Here is a 21,627-nt window from a genome sequence, read left to right as displayed (position 1 = left end):
AGGTCAGACTGTGGTCAGTTGCTCAGTTTCTGGTTTCTAGGTCAGAATGTGGTCAGTTGGTCAGTTTCAAGTTGCCTCGGGCAGACTGTGATTATTTGGTCAGTTTCTGTTTTCTACGTCAGACTGTGGTCAGTTGTTCAGCTCCTTTTTTCTATGTCAGACTGTGGTCAGTTGGTCAGTTTCTGTTTTTAGGTCAGACTGATGTCAGATGGTCAGTTTCTGGTTTCTAGGTCAGAATGTGGTCAGCTGGACAGTTTCTGGTTTCCAGTTCAGACTGTGGTCAGTTGGTCAGTTTATGTTTTTAGGTCAGACTGAGGTCAGATGGTCAGTTTCTGGTTTCGAGGTCAGATTGTGGTCAGTTGCTCAGTTTCGGGTTTCAAGCTCAGACTGTGGTCAGTTGGTCAGTTGATGGTTTCTACGTCAGACTGTGGTCAATTGGTCAGATACTGGTTACTAGGTGAGATTGTAGTCAGTTGCTCAGTTTCTGGTTTCTAGGTCAGTCTGTGGTCATTTGGTCAGTTCCGTGCTGTCTTGGTCAGTTGCTCAGTTTCATGTTGTCTCAGTCAGACTGTGGGCAGTTGGTCAGTTTCAGGTTTCTAGATCAGAGTGTGGTCCGTTGGTCAGTTTATGGTTTCTAGGTGAGACTGTGGTCAGTTGGTCAGTTTCTGTTTTTAGGTCAGATTGAGGTCAGATGGTGAGTTTCTGGATTCTAGTTCTGAATGTGGTCAGTTGCTCAGTTTATGGTTTCGAGGTAAGACTGTGATCATTTGCTCAGATTCGGGTTGTATTGGTCAGTTGATTAGTTTCATGTTGTCTCGCTCAGACTGTGGGCAGTTGGTCAGTTTCTGGTTTCTAGATCAGACTGTGGTCAGTTGGTCAGTTTCATGTTACCTCGGTCAGACTGTGGTCAGTTGGACAGTTTCTTGTTCCTAGGTCAGACTGTGGTCAGTTGGTCAATTTCTGTTTTCTCGGTCAGACTGTGGTCCTTTGGTCAGTTTCTGGTTTCTAGGTCAGACTGTGGGTAGTTTGTCAGTTTCTGGTTTCTAGGTCAGACTATGGTCATTTGGTCCGTTTCTGTTTTCTCGGTCAGGCTGTGGTCCGTTGGTCAGTTTCTGGTTTCTAGGTCAGACTGTGGCCTGTTGGTCAGCTTCTGGTTGCTAGTTCAGACTGTGGTCATTTGGTCAGTTTCTGGTTGCTAGATCAGGCTGTTGTCAGTTGGTCAGTTTCATGTTGCCTCGGTCAGACTGTGGTCAGTTGGTCAGTTTCTGGTTCCGAGGTCAAAAAGTGGTCAGTTGGTCATTTTCTGTTTTCTCGGTCAGACTGCGGTCCGTTGGTCAGTTTCTGTTTTCCAGGTCAGACTGTGGGTAGTTGGACAGGTTGTGGTTTCTAGATCAGACTGTGGTCAGTTGGTCAGTTTCTGGTTTCGAGTGAAGAATGTGGTCCGTTGGTCAGTTTCTGGTTTCTAGGTCAGACTGTGGGTAGTTGGACAGGTTGTGGTTTCTAGGTCAGACTGTGGTCAGTTGGTCAGTGTCTGTTTTTATTTCAGACTGAGGTCAGATGGTCAGTTTCTGGTTTCTAGATCAGACTGTGGTCAGTTGGTCAGTTTCTGGTTTCGAGTGAACAATGTGGTCAGTTGGACAGTTTCTGGTTTCGAGGTCAATTGTGGTCAATTGGTCAGTTTTGGGTTTCTACGACAGACTGTGGTCAGTTGGTCAGTTTATGTTTTTAGGTCAGACTGAGGTCAGATGGTCAGTTTCTGGTTTCGAGGTCAGATTGTGGTCAGTTGCTCAGTTTCGGGTTTCAAGCTCAGACTGTGGTCAGTTGGTCAGTTGATGTTTCCACGTCAGACTGTGGTCAATTGGTCAGATACTGGTTGCTAGGTCAGATTGTAGTCAGTTGCTCAGTTTCTGGTTTCTAGGTCAATCTGTGATCATTTGATCAGTTCCGTGCTGTCTTGGTCAGTTGCTCAGTTTCATGTTGTCTCGGTCAGACTGTGGGCAGTTGGTCAGTTTCAGGTTTCTAGATCAGAGTGTGGTCCGTTGGTCAGTTTATGGTTTCTAGGTCAGACTGTGGTCAGTTGGTCAGTTTCTGTTTTTAGTTCAGATTGAGGTCAGGTGGTCAGTTTCTGGATTCTAGTTCTGAATGTGGTCAGTTGCTCAGTTTATGGTTTCGAGGTAAGACTGTGATCATTTGCTCAGATTCGGGTTGTATTGGTCAGTTAGTTAGTTTCATGTTGTCTCGCTCAGACTGTGGGCAGTTGGTCAGTTTCTCGTTTCTAGGTCAGACTGTGGTCAGACTGTGGTCAGTTGTTCAGTTTCTGGTTTCTCGGTCTGACTGTGGTCAGTTGGTCAATTTCTGGTTTGTAAGTCAGACTGTGGTCATATGGTCAGTTTCTGGTTTTGAGGTCAGATTTTGGTCAGTTGCTCAGTTTCTGGTTTCTAGGTCAGACAGAGGTCATTTGGTCAGTTTCGTGTTGTCTTGGTCAGTTGGTAAGTTTCATGTTGTCTCGGTCAGACTGTGGGCAGTTGGTCAGTTTCTGATTTCTAGGTCAGACAGTTGTCAGACTGTGGTCAGTTGGTCTGTTTCTGGTTTCTCGGTCAGACTGTGGTCAGTTGGTCAGTTTCTGGTTGTATAGATCTGTTTCTCTGGTAAGTTTGTTACTTTTTGTTTGCTAAGTCATCCTGTGGTCAGTTGGTCAGTTGCTTGTTTCTCGGTCAGACTGTGTTCAGTTGATCAGTTATTGGTTTCTAGGTCAGACTGTGGTCAGCTGGTCAGTTTAGGTTTGTCTCTGTCAGTCTTTGGTCAAATGGTCAGCTTTGGTGTCTTGGTCTGCATGTGGTCAGTTGGTCGGTTTCTGGTTTCTAGGTCAGACTGTGGTCAGTTGGTCAGCTCCTGGTTTCTGGGTCTGACTGAGGTCAGTTGGTCAGTCGCTGGTTTGCTAGGTAAGACTTTGGTAAGTTGGTTAGTTGCTGCTTTATAGGTCAGACTGTGGTCAGTTAGTCAGTTTCTGGTTTCTAGTTCAGACTGTGGTCAGTTGGTCAGTTTCATGATTGCTCGGTCAGACTGTGGTCAGTTGGTCAGTTTCTGGTTCCTAGGTCAGACTGTGGTCAGTTGGTCAATTTCTGTTTTCTCGGTAAGACTGTGGTCCATTGGTCAGTTTCTGGATTCTAGGTCAGGCTGTGGGTAGTTGGACAGGTTGTGGTTTCTAGGTCAGACTGTGGTCAGTTGGTCAGATTCTGTTTTTATTTCAGACTGAGGTCAGATGGTCAGTTTCTGGTTTCTAGCTCAGAATGTGGTCAGTTGGTCAGTTTCTGGTTTCGAGTGAAGAATGTGGTCAGTTGGACAGTTTCGAGTTCCTACGACAGACTGTGGTCAGTTGGTCAGTTTCTGGTTTCTAGGTCAGTCTCTGATCAGTTGGTCAGTTGCTGGTTTCGACGTCAGTCTGTGGTCAGTTGGTCAGCTTCCGGTTGCTAGTTCAGACTGTGGTCATTTGGTAAGTTTCTGGTTGCTAGATCAGGCTGTTGTCAGTTGGTCAGTTTCATGTTGCCTCGGTCAGACTGTGGTCAGTTGGTCAGTTTCTGGTTCCGAGGTCAAAAAGTGGTCAGTTGGTCATTTTCTGTTTTCTCGGTCAGACTGCGGTCCGTTGGTCAGTTTCTGTTTTCCAGGTCAGACTGTGGGTAGTTGGACAGGTTGTGGTTTCTAGGTCAGACTGTGGTCATTTGGTCAGTTTCTGGTTTCGAGTGAACAATGTGGTCAGTTGGACAGTTTCTGGTTTCGAGGTCAATTGTGGTCAATTGGTCAGTTTCGGGTTTCTACGACAGACTGTGGTCAGTTGGTCAGTTTCTGGTTTGTAAGTCAGACTGTGGTCATATGGTCAGTTTCTGGTTTAGAGGTCAGATTGTGGTCAGTGGCTCAGTTTCTGGTTTCTAGGTCAGAAAGAGGTCAATTGGTCAGTTTCGTGTTGTCTTGGTCAGTTGGTAAGTTTCATGTTTTCTCGGTCAGACTTTGGGCAGTTAGTCAGTTTCTGGTTGTATAGATCTGTTCCTCTGGTAAGTTTGTTACTTTTTGTTTGCTAAGTCATCCTGTGGTCAGTTGGTCAGTTGCTTGTTGCTCGGTCAGACTGTGGTCAGTTGGTCAGTTTAGGGTTGTCTCTGTCAGACTTTGGTCAGTTGGTCAGCTTTGCTGTCTATGTCAGCATGTGGTCAGTTGGTCCGTTTCTGGTTTCTAGCTCAGACTGTGGTCAGTTGGACAGTTTTTGGTTTCTCGGTCAGACTGTGGTCAGTTAGACAGTTTCTGATTTCGAGGTCAGATTGTGGTCAGTTGATCAGTTTCGGCTTGTCTCGGTCAGACTGTGGTCAGTTGGTCATTTCCTGGTTTCTAGGTCAGACTGTGGTCAATTGGTCAGTTCCTGGTTTCTGGGTCTGATTTTGGTCAGTTGGGCAGCCGCTGGTTTGCTAGGTAAGACTTTGGTAAGTTGACCTGCTTTATCGGTCAGACTGTGGTCAGTTGGTCAATTTCTGGTTTCTAGGTCAGACTGTGGTCAGTTGGTCAGTTTCAGGTATCTTGGTCAGACTGTGGTCCGTTGGTCAGTTACTGGTTTCTAGGTCAGACTGTGGTCATTTGGTCCGTTTCTGGTTTCGAGGTCAGACTGTTCAGTTGATCAATTTCGTGTTGTCTCGGTCAGACTGTGGTCAGTTGGACAGTTTATGGTTTCGAGGTCAAACTGTGGTCAGTTAGACAGTTTCTGGTTTCGAGGTCAGATTGTGGTCAGTTGCTCAGCTTCGGCTTGTCTAGGTCAGACTGAAGTCAGTTGCGCAGTTTCTGGTTCTTAATTCAGACTGTGATCAGATGGTCAATATCAGGTTTATAGATCAGACTGTGGTCAGTTGCTCAGTTTCTGGTCCTGAGGTCAGACTGTGGTCAGTTGCTCAGTTTCTGGTTTCTAGGTCAGAATGTGGTCAGTTGGTCAGTTTCATGTTGCCTCGGGCAGACTGTGATTAGTTGGTCAGTTTCTGTTTTCTACGTCAGACTGTGGTCAGTTGTTCAGCTCCTTTTTTCTATGTCAGACTGTGGTCAGTTGGTCAGTTTCTGTTTTTAGGTCAGACTGATGTCAGATGGTCAGTTTCTGGTTTCTAGGTCAGAATGTGGTCAGCTGGACAGTTTCTGGTTTCCAGTTCAGACTGTGGTCAGTTGGTCAGTTTATGTTTTTAGGTCAGACTGAGGTCAGATGTTAAGTTTCTGGTTTCGATTTCAGATTGTGGTCAGTTGCTCAGTTTCGGGTTTCAAGCTCAGACTGTGGTCAGTTGGTCAGTTGATGGTTTCTACGTCAGACTGTGGTCAATTGGTCAGATACTGGTTGCTAGGTCAGATTGTAGTCAGTTGCTCAGTTTCTGGTTTCTAGGTCATTCTGTGGTCATTTGGTCAGTTCCGTGCTGTCTTGGTCAGTTGCTCAGTTTCATGTTGTCTCGGTCAGACTGTGGGCAGTTGGTCAGTTTCAGGTTTCTAGATCAGAGTGTGGTCCGTTGGTCAGTTTATGGTTTCTAGGTCAGACTGTGGTCAGTTGGTCAGTTCCTGGTTTCTGGGTCTGATTTTGGACAGTTGGGCAGCCGCTGGTTTGCTAGGTAAGACTTTGGTAAGTTGACCTGCTTTATCGGTCAGACTGTGGTCAGTTGGTCAATTTCTGGTTTCTAGGTCAGACTGTGGTCAGTTGGTCAGTTTCAGGTATCTTGGTCAGACTGTGGTCCGTTGGTCAGTTACTGGTTTCTAGGTCAGACTGTGGTCATTTGGTCCGTTTCTGGTTTCGACGTCAGACTGGTCAGTTGATCAATTTCGTGTTGTCTCGGTCAGACTGTGGTCAGTTGGACAGTTTATGGTTTCGAGGTCAGACTGTGGTCAGTTAGACAGTTTCTGGTTTCGAGGTCAGATTGTGGTCAGTTGCTCAGCTTCGGCTTGTCTAGGTAAGACTGAAGTCAGTTGCGCAGTTTCTGGTTCTTAATTCAGACTGTGATCAGATGGTCAATATCAGGTTTATAGATCAGACTGTGGTCAGTTACTCAGTTTCTGGTCCTGAGGTCAGACTGTGGTCAGTTGCTCAGTTTCTGGTTTCTAGGTCAGAATGTGGTCAGTTGGTCAGTTTCATGTTGCCTCGGGCAGACTGTGATTAGTTGGTCAGTTTCTGTTTTCTACGTCAGACTGTGGTCAGTTGTTCAGCTCCTTTTTTCTATGTCAGACTGTGGTCAGTTGGTCAGTTTCTGTTTTTAGGTCAGACTGATGTCAGATGGTCAGTTTCTGGTTTCTAGGTCAGAATGTGGTCAGCTGGACAGTTTCTGGTTTCCAGTTCAGACTGTGGTCAGTTGGTCAGTTTATGTTTTTAGGTCAGACTGAGGTCAGATGGTCAGTTTCTGGTTTCGAGGTCAGATTGTGGTCAGTTGCTCAATTTCGGGTTTCAAGCTCAGACTGTGGTCAGTTGGTCAGTTGATGGTTTCTACGTCAGACTGTGGTCAATTGGTCAGATACTGGTTACTAGGTGAGATTGTAGTCAGTTGCTCAGTTTCTGGTTTCTAGGTCAGTCTGTGGTCATTTGGTCAGTTCCGTGCTGTCTTGGTCAGTTGCTCAGTTTCATGTTGTCTCAGTCAGACTGTGGGCAGTTGGTCAGTTTCAGGTTTCTAGATCAGAGTGTGGTCCGTTGGTCAGTTTGTGGTTTCTAGTTGAGACTGTGGTCAGTTGGTCAGTTTCTGTTTTTCGGTCAGATTGAGGTCAGATGGTGAGTTTCTGGATTCTAGTTCTGAATGTGGTCAGTTGCTCAGTTTATGGTTTCGAGGTAAGACTGTGATCATTTGCTCAGATTCGGGTTGTATTGGTCAGTTGGTTAGTTTCATGTTGTCTCGCTCAAACTGTGGGCAGTTGGTCAGTTTCTGGTTTCTAGATCAGACTGTGGTCAGTTGGTCAGTTTCATGTTACCTCGGTCAGACTGTGGTCAGTTGGACAGTTTCTTGTTCCTAGGTCAGACTGTGGTCAGTTGGTCAATTTCTGTTTTCTCGGTCAGACTGTGGTCCGTTGGTCAGTTTCTGGTTTCTAGGTCAGACTGTGGGTAGTTTGTCAGTTTCTGGATTCTTAGGTCAGAATATGGTCATTTGGTCCGTTTCTGTTTTCTCGGTCAGGCTGTGGTCCGTTGGTCAGTCTCTGGTTTCTAGGTCAGACTGTGGGTAGTTGGACAGGTTGTGGTTTCTAGGTCAGACTGTGGTCAGTTGGTCAGTGTCTGTTTTTATTTCAGACTGAGGTCAGATGGTCAGTTTCTGGTTTCTAGCTCAGAATGTGGTCAGTTGGTCAGTTTCTGGTTTCGAGTGAAGAATGTGGTCAGTTGGACAGTTTCTGGTTTCGTGGTCAGATTGTGGTCAGTTAGGCAGTTTCGAGTTCCTACGACAGACTGTGGTCAGTTGGTCAGTTTCTGGTTTGTAAGTCAGACTGTGGTCATATGGTCAGTTTCTGGTTTCGAGGTCAGATTGTGGTCAGTTGCTCAGTTTCTGGTTTCTAGGTCAGAAAGAGGTCAATTGGTCAGTTTCGTGTTGTCTTGGTCAGTTGGTAAGTTTCATGTTTTCTCGGTCAGACTTTGGGCAGTTAGTCAGTTTCTGGTTGTATAGATCTGTTCCTCTGGTAAGTTTGTTACTTTTTGTTTGCTAAGTCATCCTGTGGTCAGTTGGTCAGTTGCTTGTTGCTCGGTCAGACTGTGGTCAGTTGGTCAGTTTAGGGTTGTCTCTGTCAGACTTTGGTCAGTTGGTCAGCTTTGCTGTCTATGTCAGCATGTGGTCAGTTGGTCCGTTTCTGGTTTCTAGCTCAGACTGTGGTCAGTTGGACATTTTTTGGTTTCTCGGTCAGACTGTGGTCAGTTAGACAGTTTCTGGTTTCGAGGTCAGATTGTGGTCAGTTGATCAGTTTCGGCTTCTCTCGGTAAGACTGTGGTCAGTTGGTCATTTCCTGGTTTCTAGGTCAGACTGTGGTCAGTTGGTCAGTTCCTGGTTTCTGGGTCTGATTTTGGACAGTTGGGCAGCCGCTGGTTTGCTAGGTAAGACTTTGGTAAGTTGACCTGCTTTATCGGTCAGACTGTGGTCAGTTGGTCAATTTCTGGTTTCTAGGTCAGACTGTGGTCAGTTGGTCAGTTTCAGGTATCTTGGTCAGACTGTGGTCCGTTGGTCAGTTACTGGTTTCTAGGTCAGAGTGTGTTCATTTGGTCCGTTTCTGGTTTCGAGGTCAGACTGGTCAGTTGATCAATTTCGTGTTGTCTCGGTCAGACTGTGGTCAGTTGGACAGTTTATGGTTTCGAGGTCAGACTGTGGTCAGTTAGACAGTTTCTGGTTTCGAGGTCAGATTGTGGTCAGTTGCTCAGCTTCGGCTTGTGTAGGTCAGACTGAAGTCAGTTGCGCAGTTTCTGGTTCTTAATTCAGACTGTGATCAGATGGTCAATATCAGGTTTATAGATCAGACTGTGGTCAGTTGCTCAGTTTCTGGTCCTGAGGTCAGACTGTGGTCAGTTGCTCAGTTTCGGGTTTCTAGGTCAGATTGTGGTCAGTTGGTCAGTTTCATGTTGCCTCGGGCAGACTGTGATTAGTTGGTCAGTTTCTGTTTTCTACGTCAGACTGTGGTCAGTTGGTCAGTTTCTGTTTTTAGGTCAGACTGATGTCAGATGGTCAGTTTTTGGTTTCTAGGTCAGAATGTGGTCAGCTGGACAGTTTCTGGTTTCCAGTTCAGACTGTGGTCAGTTGGTCAGTTTATGTTTTTAGGTCAGACTGAGGTCAAATGGTCAGTTTCTGGTTTCGAGGTCAGATTGTGGTCAGTTGCTCAGTTTCGGGTTTCAAGCTCAGACTGTGGTCAGTTGGTCAGTTGATGGTTTCCACGTCAGACTGTGGTCAATTGGTCAGATACTGGTTGCTAGGTCAGATTGTAGTCAGTTGCTCAGTTTCTGGTTTCTAGGTCAATCTGTGGTCATTTGGTCATTTCCGTGCTGTCTTGGTCAGTTGCTCAGTTTCATGTTGTCTCGGTCAGACTGTGGGCAGTTGGTCAGTTTCAGGTTTCTAGATCAGAGTGTGGTCCGTTGGTCAGTTTATGGTTTCTAGGTCAGACTGTGGTCAGTTGGTCAGTTTCTGTTTTTAGTTCAGATTGAGGTCAGATGGTCAGTTTCTGGATTCTAGTTCTGAATGTGGTCAGTTGCTCAGTTTATGGTTTCGAGGTAAGACTGTGATCATTTTCTCAGATTCGGGTTGTATTGGTCAGTTAGTTAGTTTCATGTTGTCTCGCTCAGACTGTGGGCAGTTGGTCAGTTTCTCGTTTCTAGGTCAGACTGTGGTCAGACTGTGGTCAGTTGTTCAGTTTCTGGTTTCTCGGTCTGACTGTGGTCAGTTGGTCAATTTCTGGTTTGTAAGTCAGACTGTGGTCATATGGTCAGTTTCTGGTTTTGAGGTCAGATTTTGGTCAGTTGCTCAGTTTCTGGTTTCTTGGTCAGACAGAGGTCATTTGGTCAGTTTCGTGTTGTCTTGGTCAGTTGGTAAGTTTCATGTTGTCTCGGTCAGACTGTGGGCAGTTGGTCAGTTTCTGACTTCTAGGTCAGACTGTTGTCAGACTGTGGTCAGTTGGTCTGTTTCTGGTTTCTCGGTCAGACTGTGGTCAGTTGGTCAGTTTCTGGTTGTATAGATCTGTTTCTCTGGTAAGTTTGTTACTTTTTGTTTGCTAAGTCATCCTGTGGTCAGTTGGTCAGTTGCTTGTTTCTCGGTCAGACTGTGGTCAGTTGATCAGTTATTGGTTTCTAGGTCAGACTGTGGTCAGTTGGTCAGTTTAGGTTTGTCTCTGTCAGTCTTTGGTCAAATGGTCAGCTTTGGTGTCTTGGTCAGCATGTGGTCAGTTGGTCGGTTTCTGGTTTCTAGGTCAGAATGTGGGTAGTTGGTCAGCTCCTGGTTTCTGGGTCTGACTGAGGTCAGTTGGTCAGTCGCTGGTTTGCTAGGTAAGACTTTGGTAAGTTGGTTAGTTGCTGCTTTATAGGTCAGACTGTGGTCAGTTAGTCAGTTTCTGGTTTCTAGTTCAGACTGTGGTCAGTTGGTCAGTTTCATGATTGCTCGGTCAGACTGTGGTCAGTTGGTCAGTTTCTGGTTCCTAGGTCAGACTGTGGTCAGTTGGTCAATTTCTGTTTTCTCGGTCAGAATGTGGTCCATTGGTCAGTTTCTAGTTTCTAGGTCAGGCTGTGGGTAGTTGGACAGGTTGTGGTTTCTAGGTCAGACTGTGGTCAGTTGGTCAGATTCTGTTTTTATTTCAGACTGAGGTCAGATGGTCAGTTTCTGGTTTCTAGCTCAGAATGTGGTCAGTTGGTCAGTTTCTGGTTTCGAGTGAAGAATGTGGTCAGTTGGACAGTTTCGAGTTCCTACGACAGACTGTGGTCAGTTGGTCAGTTTCTGGTTTCTAGGTCAGTCTCTGATCAGTTGGTCAGTTGCTGGTTTCGACGTCAGACTGTGGTCAGTTGGTCAGATACTGGTTGCTAGGTCAGACTGTGGCCTGTTGGTCAGCTTCCGGTTGCTAGTTCAGACTGTGGTCATTTGGTCAGTTTCTGGTTGCTAGATCAGGCTGTTGTCAGTTGGTCAGTTTCATGTTGCCTCGGTCAGACTGTGGTCAGTTGGTCAGTTTCTGGTTCCGAGGTCAAAAAGTGGTCAGTTGGTCATTTTCTGTTTTCTCGGTCAGACTGCGGTCCGTTGGTCAGTTTCTGTTTTCCAGGTCAGACTGTGGGTAGTTGGACAGGTTGTGGTTTCTAGATCAGACTGTGGTCAGTTGGTCAGTTTCTGGTTTCGAGTGAAGAATGTGGTCAGTTGGACAGTTTCTGGTTTCGAGGTCAATTGTGGTCAATTGGTCAGTTTCGCGTTTCTACGACAGACTGTGGGCAGTTGGTCAGTTTCTGACTTCTAGGTCAGACTGTTGTCAGACTGTGGTCAGTTGGTCTGTTTCTGGTTTCTCGGTCAGACTGTGGTCAGTTGGTCAGTTTCTGGTTGTATAGATCTTTTTCTCTGGTAAGTTTGTTACTTTTTGTTTGCTAAGTCATCCTGTGGTCAGTTAGTCAGTTGCTTGTTTCTCGGTCAGACTGTGGTCAGTTGATCAGTTATTGGTTTCTAGGTCAGACTGTGGTCAGTTGGTCAGTTTAGGTTTGTCTCTGTCAGATTTTGGTCAAATGGTCAGTTTTGGTGTCTTGGTCAGCATGTGGTCAGTTGGTCGGTTTCTGGTTTCTAGGTCAGACTGTGGTCAGTTGGTCAGCTCCTGGTTTCTGGGTCTGACTGTGGTCAGTTGGTCAGTCGCTGGTTTGCTAGGTAAGACTTTGGTAAGTTGGTTAGTTGCTGCTTTATAGGTCAGACTGTGGTCAGTTAGTCAGTTTCTGGTTTCTAGTTCAGACTGTGGTCAGTTGGTCAGTTTCATGATTGCTCGGTCAGACTGTGGTCAGTTGGTCAGTTTCTGGTTCCTAGGTCAAACTGTGGTCAGTTGGTCAATTTCTGTTTTCTCGGTCAGACTGTGGTCCATTGGTCAGATTCTGGTTTCTAGGTAAGGCTGTGGGTAGTTGGTCAGTTTCTGGTTTCTAGGTTAGACTGTGGTCATTTGGTGCGTTTCTGTTTTCTCGGTTACACTGTGGTCCGTTGGTCAGTTTCTGGTTTCTAGGTCAGACTGTGGGTAGTTGGACAGTTTGTGGTTTCTAGGTCAGACTGTGGTCAGTTAGTCAGTTTCTGGTTTCTAGTTCAGACTGTGGTCAGTTGGTCAGTTTCATGATTGCTCGGTCAGACTGTGGTCAGTTGGTCAGTTTCTGTTTTCTCGGTCAGACTGTGGTCCATTGGTCAGTTTCTGGTTTCTAGGTCAGGCTGTGGGTAGTTGGACAGGTTGTGGTTTCTAGGTCAGACTGTGGTCAGTTGGTCAGATTCTGTTTTTATTTCAGACTGAGGTCAGATGGTCAGTTTCTGGTTTCTAGCTCAGAATGTGGTCAGTTGGTCAGTTTCTGGTTTCGAGTGAAGAATGTGGTCAGTTGGACAGTTTCGAGTTCCTACGACAGACTGTGGTCAGTTGGTCAGTTTCTGGTTTCTAGGTCAGTCTCTGATCAGTTGGTCAGTTGCTGGTTTCGACGTCAGACTGTGGTCAGTTGGTCAGATACTGGTTGCTAGGTCAGACTGTGGCCTGTTGGTCAGCTTCCGGTTGCTAGTTCAGACTGTGGTCAGTTGGTCAGTTTCTGGATCCGAGGTCAAAAAGTGGTCAGCTGGTCATTTTCTGTTTTCTCGGTCAGACTGCGGTCCGTTGGTCAGTTTCTGTTTTCCAGGTCAGACTGTGGGTAGTTGGACAGGTTGTGGTTTCTAGATCAGACTGTGGTCAGTTGGTCAGTTTCTGGTTTCGAGTGAAGAATGTGGTCAGTTGGACAGTTTCTGGTTTCGAGGTCAATTGTGGTCAATTGGTCAGTTTCGCGTTTCTACGACAGACTGTGGTCAGTTGGTCAGTTTCTGGTTTGTAAGTCAGACTGAGGTCATATGGTCAGTTTCTGGTTTCGAGGTCAGATTGTGGTCAGTTGCTCAGTTTCTGGTTTCTAGGTCAGAAAGAGGTCAATTGGTCAGTTTCGTGTTGTTTTGGTCAGTTGGTAAGTTTCATGTTTTCTCGGTCAGACTTTGGGCAGTTAGTCAGTTTCTGGTTGTATAGATCTGTTCCTCTGGTAAGTTTGTTACTTTTTGTTTGCTAAGTCATCCTGTGGTCAGTTGGTCAGTTGCTTGTTGCTCGGTCAGACTGTGGTCATTTGGTCAGTTTAAGGTTGTCTCTGTCAGACTTTGGTCAGTTGGTCAGCTTTGCTGTCTATGTCAGCATGTGGTCAGTTGGTCCGTTTCTGGTTTCTAGCTCAGACTGTGGTCAGTTGGACAGTTATTGGTTTCTCGGTCAGACTGTGGTCAGTTAGACAGTTTCTGATTTCGAGGTCAGATTGTGGTCAGTTGATCAGTTTCGGCCTGTCTCGGTCAGACTGTGGTCAGTTGGTCATTTCCTGGTTTCTAGGTCAGACTGTGGTCAATTGGTCAGTTCCTGGTTTCAGGGTCTGATTTTGGTCAGTTGGGCAGCCGCTGGTTTGCTAGGTAAGACTTTGGTAAGTTGACCTGCTTTATCGGTCAGACTGTGGTCAGTTGGTCAATTTCTGGTTTCTAGGTCAGACTGTGGTCAGTTGGTCAGTTTCAGGTATCTTGGTCAGACTGTGGTCCGTTGGTCAGTTACTGGTTTCTAGGTCAGACTGTGGTCATTTGGTCCGTTTCTGGTTTCGAGGTCAGACTGTTCAGTTGATCAATTTCGTGTTGTCTCGGTCAGACTGTGGTCAGTTGGACAGTTTATGGTTTCGAGGTCAGACTGTGGTCAGTTAGACAGTTTCTGGTTTCGAGGTCAGATTGTGGTCAGTTGCTCAGCTTCGGCTTGTCTAGGTCAGACTGAAGTCAGTTGAGCAGTTTCTGGTTCTTAATTCAGACTGTGATCAGATGGTCAATATCAGGTTTATAGATCAGACTGTGGTCAGTTGCTCAGTTTCTGGTCCTGAGGTCAGACTGTGGTCAGTTGCTCAGTTTCTGGTTTCTAGGTCAGAATGTGGTCAGTTGGTCAGTTTCATGTTGCCTCGGGCAGACTGTGATTAGTTGGTCAGTTTCTGTTTTCTACGTCAGACTGTGGTCAGTTGTTCAGCTCCTTTTTTCTATGTCAGACTGTGGTCAGTTGGTCAGTTTCTGTTTTTAGCTCAGACTGATGTCAGATGGTCAGTTTCTGGTTTCTAGGTCAGAATGTGGTCAGCTGGACAGTTTCTGGTTTCCAGTTCAGACTGTGGTCAGTTGGTCAGTTTATGTTTTTAGGTCAGACTGAGGTCAGATGGTAAGTTTCTGGTTGCGAGGTCAGATTGTTGTCAGTTGCTCAGTTTCGGGTTTCAAGCTCAGACTGTGGTCAGTTGGTCAGTTGATGGTTTCTACGTCAGACTGTGGTCAATTGGTCAGATACTGGTTGCTAGGTCAGATTGTAGTCAGTTGCTCAGTTTCTGGTTTCTAGGTCAGTCTGTGGTCATTTGGTCAGTTCCGTGCTGTCTTGGTCAGTTGCTCAGTTTCATGTTGTCTCGGTCAGACTATGGGCAGTTGGTCAGTTTCAGGTTTCTAGATCAGAGTGTGGTCCGTTGGTCAGTTTATGGTTTATAGGTCAGACTGTGGTCAGTTGGTCAGTTTCTGTTTTTAGGTCAGATTGAGGTCAGATGGTCAGTTTCTGGATTCTAGTTCTCAATGTGGTCAGTTGCTCAGTTCATGGCTTCGAGGTAAGACTGATCATTTGCTCAGATTCGGGTTGTATTGGTCAGTTGGGTAGTTTCATGTTGTCTCGCTCACACTGTGGGCAGTTGGTCAGTTTCTCGTTTCTAGGTCAGACTGTGGTCAGACTGTGGTCAGTTGTTCAGTTTCTGGTTTCTCGGTCTGACTGTGGTCAGTTGGTCAATTTCTGGTTTGTAAGTCAGATTGTGATCATATGGTCAGTTTCTGGTTTTGAGGTCAGATTTTGGTCAGTTGCTCAGTTTCTGGTTTCTAGGTCAGACAGAGGCCATTTGGTCAGTTTCGTGTTGTCTTGGTCAGTTGGTAAGTTTCATGTTGTCTCGGTCAGACTGTGGGCAGTTGGGCAGTTCTGACTTCTAGGTCAGACTGTTGTCAGACTGTGGTCAGTTGGTCTGTTTCTGGTTTCTCGGTCAGACTGTGGTCAGTTGGTCAGTTTCTGGTTGTATAGATCTTTTTCTCTGGTAAGTTTGTTACTTTTTGTTTGCTAAGTCATCCTGTGGTCAGTTAGTCAGTTGCATGTTTCTCGGTCAGACTGTGGTCAGTTGATCAGTTATTGGTTTCTAGGTCAGACTGTGGTCAGTTGGTCAGTTTCTGGTTTCTAGGTCAGGCTGTGGGTAGTTGGACAGGTTGTGGTTTCTAGGTCAGACTGTGGTCAGTTGGTCAGATTCTGTTTTTATTTCAGACTGAGGTCAGATGGTCAGTTTCTGGTTTCTAGCTCAGAATGTGGTCAGTTGGTCAGTTTCTGGTTTCGAGTGAAGAATGTGGTCAGTTGGACAGTTTCGAGTTCCTACGACAGACTGTGGTCAGTTGGTCAGTTTCTGGTTTCTAGGTCAGTCTCTGATCAGTTGGTCAGTTGCTGGTTTCGACGTCAGACTGTGGTCAGTTGGTCAGATACTGGTTGCTAGGTCAGACTGTGGCCTGTTGGTCAGCTTCCGGTTGCTAGTTCAGACTGTGGTCAGTTGGTCAGTTTCTGGATCCGAGGTCAAAAAGTGGTCAGTTGGTCATTTTCTGTTTTCTCGGTCAGACTGCGGTCCGTTGGTCAGTTTCTGTTTTCCAGGTCAGACTGTGGGTAGTTGGACAGGTTGTGGTTTCTAGATCAGACTGTGGTCAGTTGGTCAGTTTCTGGTTTCGAGTGAAGAATGTGGTCAGTTGGACAGTTTCTGGTTTCGAGGTCAATTGTGGTCAATTGGTCAGTTTCGCGTTTCTACGACAGACTGTGGTCAGTTGGTCAGTTTCTGGTTTGTAAGTCAGACTGAGGTCATATGGTCAGTTTCTGGTTTCGAGGTCAGATTGTGGTCAGTTGCTCAGTTTCTGGTTTCTAGGTCAGAAAGAGGTCAATTGGTCAGTTTCGTGTTGTCTTGGTCAGTTGGTAAGTTTCATGTTTTCTCGGTCAGACTTTGGGCAGTTAGTCAGTTTCTGGTTGTATAGATCTGTTCCTCTGGTAAGTTTGTTACTTTTTGTTTGCTAAGTCATCCTGTGGTCAGTTGGTCAGTTGCTTGTTGCTCGGTCAGACTGTGGTCATTTGGTCAGTTTAAGGTTGTCTCTGTCAGACTTTGGTCAGTTGGTCAGCTTTGCTGTCTATGTCAGCATGTGGTCAGTTGGTCCGTTTCTGGTTTCTAGCTCAGACTGTGGTCAGTTGGACAGTTTTTGGTTTCTCGGTCAGACTGTGGTCAGTTAGACAGTTTCTGATTTCGAGGTCAGATTGTGGTCAGTTGATCAGTTTCGGCCTGTCTCGGTCAGACTGTGGTCAGTTGGTCATTTCCTGGTTTCTAGGTCAGACTGTGGTCAATTGGTCAGTTCCTGGTTTCAGGGTCTGATTTTGGTCAGTTGGGCAGCCGCTGGTTTGCTAGGTAAGACTTTGGTAAGTTGACCTGCTTTATCGGTCAGACTGTGGTCAGTTGGTCAATTTCTGGTTTCTAGGTCAGACTGTGGTCAGTTGGTCAGTTTCAGGTATCTTGGTCAGACTGTGGTCCGTTGGTCAGTTACTGGTTTCTAGGTCAGACTGTGGTCATTTGGTCCGTTTCTGGTTTCGAGGTCAGACTGTTCAGTTGATCAATTTCGTGTTGTCTCGGTCAGACTGTGGTCAGTTGGACAGTTTATGGTTTCGAGGTCAGACTGTGGTCAGTTAGACAGTTTCTGGTTTCGAGGTCAGATTGTGGTCAGTTGCTCAGCTTCGGCTTGTCTAGGTCAGACTGAAGTCAGTTGCGCAGTTTCTGGTTCTTAATTCAGACTGTGATCAGATGGTCAATATCAGGTTTATAGATCAGACTGTGGTCAGTTGCTCAGTTTCTGGTCCTGAGGTCAGACTGTGGTCAGTTGCTCAGTTTCTGGTTTCTAGGTCAGAATGTGGTCAGTTGGTCAGTTTCATGTTGCCTCGGGCAGACTGTGATTAGTTGGTCAGTTTCTGTTTTCTACGTCAGACTGTGGTCAGTTGTTCAGCTCCTTTTTTCTATGTCAGACTGTGGTCAGTTGGTCAGTTTCTGTTTTTAGGTCAGACTGATGTCAGATGGTCAGTTTCTGGTTTCTAGATCAGAATGTGGTCAGCTGGACAGTTTCTGGTTTCCAGTTCAGACTGTGGTCAGTTGGTCAGTTTATGTTTTTAGGTCAGACTGAGGTCAGATGGTAAGTTTCTGGTTTCGAGGTCAGATTGTTGTCAGTTGCTCAGTTTCGGGTTTCAAGCTCAGACTGTGGTCAGTTGGTCAGTTGATGGTTTCTACGTCAGACTGTGGTCAATTGGTCAGATACTGGTTGCTAGGTCAGATTGTAGTCAGTTGCTCAGTTTCTGGTTTCTAGGTCAGTCTGTGGTCATTTGGTCAGTTCCGTGCTGTCTTGGTCAGTTGCTCAGTTTCATGTTGTCTCGGTCAGACTATGGGCAGTTGGTCAGTTTCAGGTTTCTAGATCAGAGTGTGGTCCGTTGGTCAGTTTATGGTTTCTAGGTCAGACTGTGGTCAGTTGGTCAGTTTCTGTTTTTAGGTCAGATTGAGGTCAGATGGTCAGTTTCTGGATTCTAGTTCTGAATGTGGTCAGTTGCTCAGTTCATGGCTTCGAGGTAAGACTGATCATTTGCTCAGATTCGGGTTGTATTGGTCAGTTGGGTAGTTTCATGTTGTCTCGCTCACACTGTGGGCAGTTGGTCAGTTTCTCGTTTCTAGGTCAGACTGTGGTCAGACTGTGGTCAGTTGTTCAGTTTCTGGTTTCTCGGTCTGACTGTGGTTAGTTGGTCAATTTCTGGTTTGTAAGTCAGATTGTGATCATATGGTCAGTTTCTGGTTTTGAGGTCAGATTTTGGTCAGTTGCTCAGTTTCTGGTTTCTAGGTCAGACAGAGGCCATTTGGTCAGTTTCGTGTTGTCTTGGTCAGTTGGTAAGTTTCATGTTGTCTCGGTCAGACTGTGGGCAGTTGGGCAGTTCTGACTTCTAGGTCAGACTGTTGTCAGACTGTGGTCAGTTGGTCTGTTTCTGGTTTCTCGGTCAGACTGTGGTCAGTTGGTCAGTTTCTGGTTGTATAGATCTTTTTCTCTGGTAAGTTTGTTACTTTTTGTTTGCTAAGTCATCCTGTGGTCAGTTAGTCAGTTGCATGTTTCTCGGTCAGACTGTGGTCAGTTGATCAGTTATTGGTTTCTAGGTCAGACTGTGGTCAGTTGGTCAGTTTAGGTTTGTCTCTGTCAGACTTTGGTCAAATGGTCAGTTTTGGTGTCTTGGTCAGCATGTGGTCAGTTGGTCGGTTTCTGGTTTCTAGGTCAGACTGTGGTCAGTTGGTCAGCTCCTGGTTTCTGGGTCTGACTGTGGTCAGTTGGTCAGTCGCTGGTTTGCTAGGTAAGACTTTGGTAAGTTGGTTAGTTGCTGCTTTATAGGTCAGACTGTGGTCAGTTAGTCAGTTTCTGGTTTCTAGTTCAGACTGTGGTCACTTGTTCAGTTTCTGGTTTCTCGGTCAGATTGTGGTCATTTGGTCAGTTTCTGTTGTCTAAGTCAGACTGTGTGAGTTGGTCAGTTTCAGCTTTCTAGGTCAGACTGTGGTCTGTTGCTTGTTCCTAGGTCAGTCTGTGCTCAGTTGGTCAGTTTCTGGTTCCTCGGTCAGACTATGCTCAGTTGGACAGTTTCTGCTTCCTAGGTCAGACTGTGGGCAGTTGGTCAGTTGATGGTTCTATGTCAGATTGTGGTCAGTTGGCCAGTTGCTGGTTCTCGGTCAGGCTATGGGCAGTTGGTTAATTTCTACATGCTAGGCCACCTGTGGACAGTTTGTCAGTTGCTGATTGTTAGATGAGTCTGTGTTCAGTTTGTTACTTTTTGGATTCCAGGTCATTTTGGTCAATTCGTCAGTTGCTGGTTTCTTGATCAGAATGTGGTCAGTTGGTCAGTTTCTGGTTGTCTAGGTCTGTTTCTCTGGTCAGTTTGTGACTTTCTGGTTTCTAGGTCAGATAGTGGTCATTTGTTCAGTTTCGTGTTGTCTCCGTCACACTGTGGTCAGTTGGTCAGTTTCTGGTTTCGAGTAAAGAATGTGGTCAGTTGGTCAGTTTCTGGTCCGAGGTCAGAATGAGGTCAGTTGGTCTGTTTCTGGTTTCTCGGTCAGACTGTGGTCAGTTGGTCAGTGTCTGGTTGTATAGATCTGTTCCTCTGGTAAGTTTGTTACTTTTTGTTTGCTAAGTCATCCTGTGGTCAGTTGGTCAGTTGCTTGTTTCTCGGTCAGACTGTGGTCAGTTGATCAGTTATTGGTGTCTAGGTCAGACTGTGGTCAGTTGGTCAGTTTAGGGTTGTCTCTGTCAGACTTTGGTCAGTTGGTCAGCTTTGGTGTCTTGGTCAGCATGTGGTCAGTTGGTCGGATTCTGGTTTCTAGGTCAGACTGTGGTCAGTTGGTCAGTTCCTGGTTTCTGGGTCTGACTGTGGTCAGTTGGTCAGTCGCTGGTTTGCTAGGGAAGACTTTGGTAAGTTGGTTAGTTGCTGCTTTATAGGTCAGACTGTGGTCAGTTAGTCAGTTTCTGGTTTCTAGATCAGACTGTGGTCAGTTGGTCAGTTTCATGATTCCTCGGTCAGACTTTGGTCAGTTGGTCAGTTTCTGGTTCCTAGGTCAGACTGTGGTCAGTTGGTCAATTTCTGTTTTCTCGGTCAGACTGTGGTCCATTGTTCAATTTCTGGTTTCTAGGTCAGACTTTGGTGCATTGTTCATTTCTGTTTTCTCGGTCACACTGTGGTCCGTTGGTCAGTTTCTGGTTTCTAGGTCAGACTGTGGGTAATTGGACAGTTTGTGATTTCTAGGTCAGACTGTGGTCTGTTGGTCAGTTTCTGTTTTTATGTCAGACTGAGGTCAGATGGTCAGCTTCTGGTTTCTAACTCAGATTGTGGTCAGTTGTTCAGTTTCTGGTTTCCAGCTCAGACTGTGGGCAGTTGGACAGTTTTTGGTTTCTAGGTCAGACTGTGGTCAGTTAGACAGTTTCTGGTTTCGAGGTCAGATTGTGGTCAGTTGATCAGTTTCGTCTTGTCTCGGTCAGACTGTGGTCAGTTGGTCAGTTCCTGATTTCTAGGTCAGACTGTGGTCAGTTGGTCAGTTCCTGGTTTCTGGGTCTGATTTTGGTCAGCTGGTCAGACGTTGGTTTGCTAGGTAAGACTTTGGTAAGTTGACCTGCTTTATCGGTCAGACTGTGGTCAGTTGGTCAATTTCTGGTTCTAGGTCAGACTGTGGTCAGTTGGTCAGTTTCCGGTATCTTGGTCAGACTGTGGTCCGTTGGTCTGTTTCTGGTTTCTCGGTCAGACTGTGGTCAGTTGGTCAGTTTCTGGTTGTATAGATCTGTTCCTCTGGTAAGTTTGTTACTTTTTGTTTGCTAAGTCATCTTGTGGTCAGTTGGTCAGTTGCTTGTTGCTCGGTCAGACTGTGGTCAGTTGATCAGTTTCTGGTTTCTAGGTCAGATTGTGGTCAGTTGGTCAGTTTAGTGTTGTCACTGTCAGACTTTTGTCAGTTGGTCAGCTTTGCTGTCTAGGTCAGCATGTGGTCAGTTGGTCCGTTTCTGGTTTCTATGTCAGATTGTGGTCAGTTGTTCAGTTTCTGGTTTCTAGCTCAGACTGTGGGCAGTTGGACAGTTTTTGGTTTCAAGGTCAGACTGTGGTCAGTTAGACAGTTTCTGGTTTCGAGGTCAGATTGTGGTCAGTTGATCAGTTTCGGCTTGTCTCGGTCAGACTGTGGTCAGTTGGTCAGTTCCTGGTTTCTAGGTCAGACTGTGGTTAGTTGGTCAGTTCCTAGTTTCTGGGTCTGATTTTGGTCATATGGTCAGCCGCTGGTTTGCTAGGTAAGACTTTGGTAAGTTGACCTGCTTTATCGGTCAGACTGTGGTCAGTTGGTCAATTTCTGGTTTCTAGGTCAGACTGTGGTCAGTTGGTCAGTTTCCGGTATCTTGGTCAGACTGTGGCCCGTTGGTCAGTTACTGGTTTCTAGGTCAGGCTGTGGTCATTTGGTCCGTTTCTGCTTTCGAGGTCAGACTGGTCAGTTGATCAATTTCGTGTTGTCTCGGTCAGACTGTGGTCAGTTGGACAGTTTCTGATTTCGAGGTCAGACTGTGGTCAGTTAGACAGTTTCTGGTTTCGAGGTCAAATTGTGGTCAGTTGCTCAGTTTCGGCTTGTCTCGGTCAGACTGTGGTCATTTGGTCAGTTCCTGGTTTCTAGGTCAGACTGTGGTCAGTTGGTCAGTTCCTGGTTTCTGGGTCTGATTTTGGTCAGTTGGTCAGCCGCTGGTTTGCTAGGTAAGTCTTTGGTAATTTGACCTGCTTTATCGGTCAGACTGTGGTCAGTTGGTCAATTTCTGATTTCTAGGTCAGACTGTGATCAGTTGGTCAGTTTCCGGTATCTTGTTCAGACTGTGGTCCGTTGGTCAGTTACTGGTTTCTAGGTCAGACTGTGGTCATTTGGTCCGTTTCTGGTTTCGAGGTCAGACTGGTCAGTTGATCAATTTCGTGTTGTCTCGGTCAGACTGTGGTCAGTTGGTCAGTTTCTGGTTTCTACGTCAGATTGTGGTCAGTTGGTCAGATACTGGTTGCTAGGTCAGAATGTGGCCTATTAGACAGTTTGTGTTTGCTAGGTCAGACTGTGGTCATTTGGTCAGTCTCTGGTTTCGAGGTCAGATTGTGGTCAGTTCCGTCAGTTTCTGGTTTCTCGGTCAGACTGTTGTCAGTTGTTCAGTTTCGGATTGCCTCGGTCAGACTGTGGTCATTTGGTCAATTTCTGGTTATCTCGGTCAGACTCTGGTCGCTTGGTCAGTTTCTGTTTTCTCGCTCAGACTTAAGTCAGTTGCGCAGTTTCTGGTTCTTAATTCAGAC

The sequence above is a fragment of the Pristiophorus japonicus genome, unplaced genomic scaffold, assembly GCF_044704955.1.
Source record: "Pristiophorus japonicus isolate sPriJap1 unplaced genomic scaffold, sPriJap1.hap1 HAP1_SCAFFOLD_37, whole genome shotgun sequence".
NCBI lineage: Eukaryota > Metazoa > Chordata > Chondrichthyes > Pristiophoridae > Pristiophorus > Pristiophorus japonicus.
The sequence above is the reverse complement of the archived record's forward strand: the minus strand, read 5'-3'. Positions refer to the sequence as shown.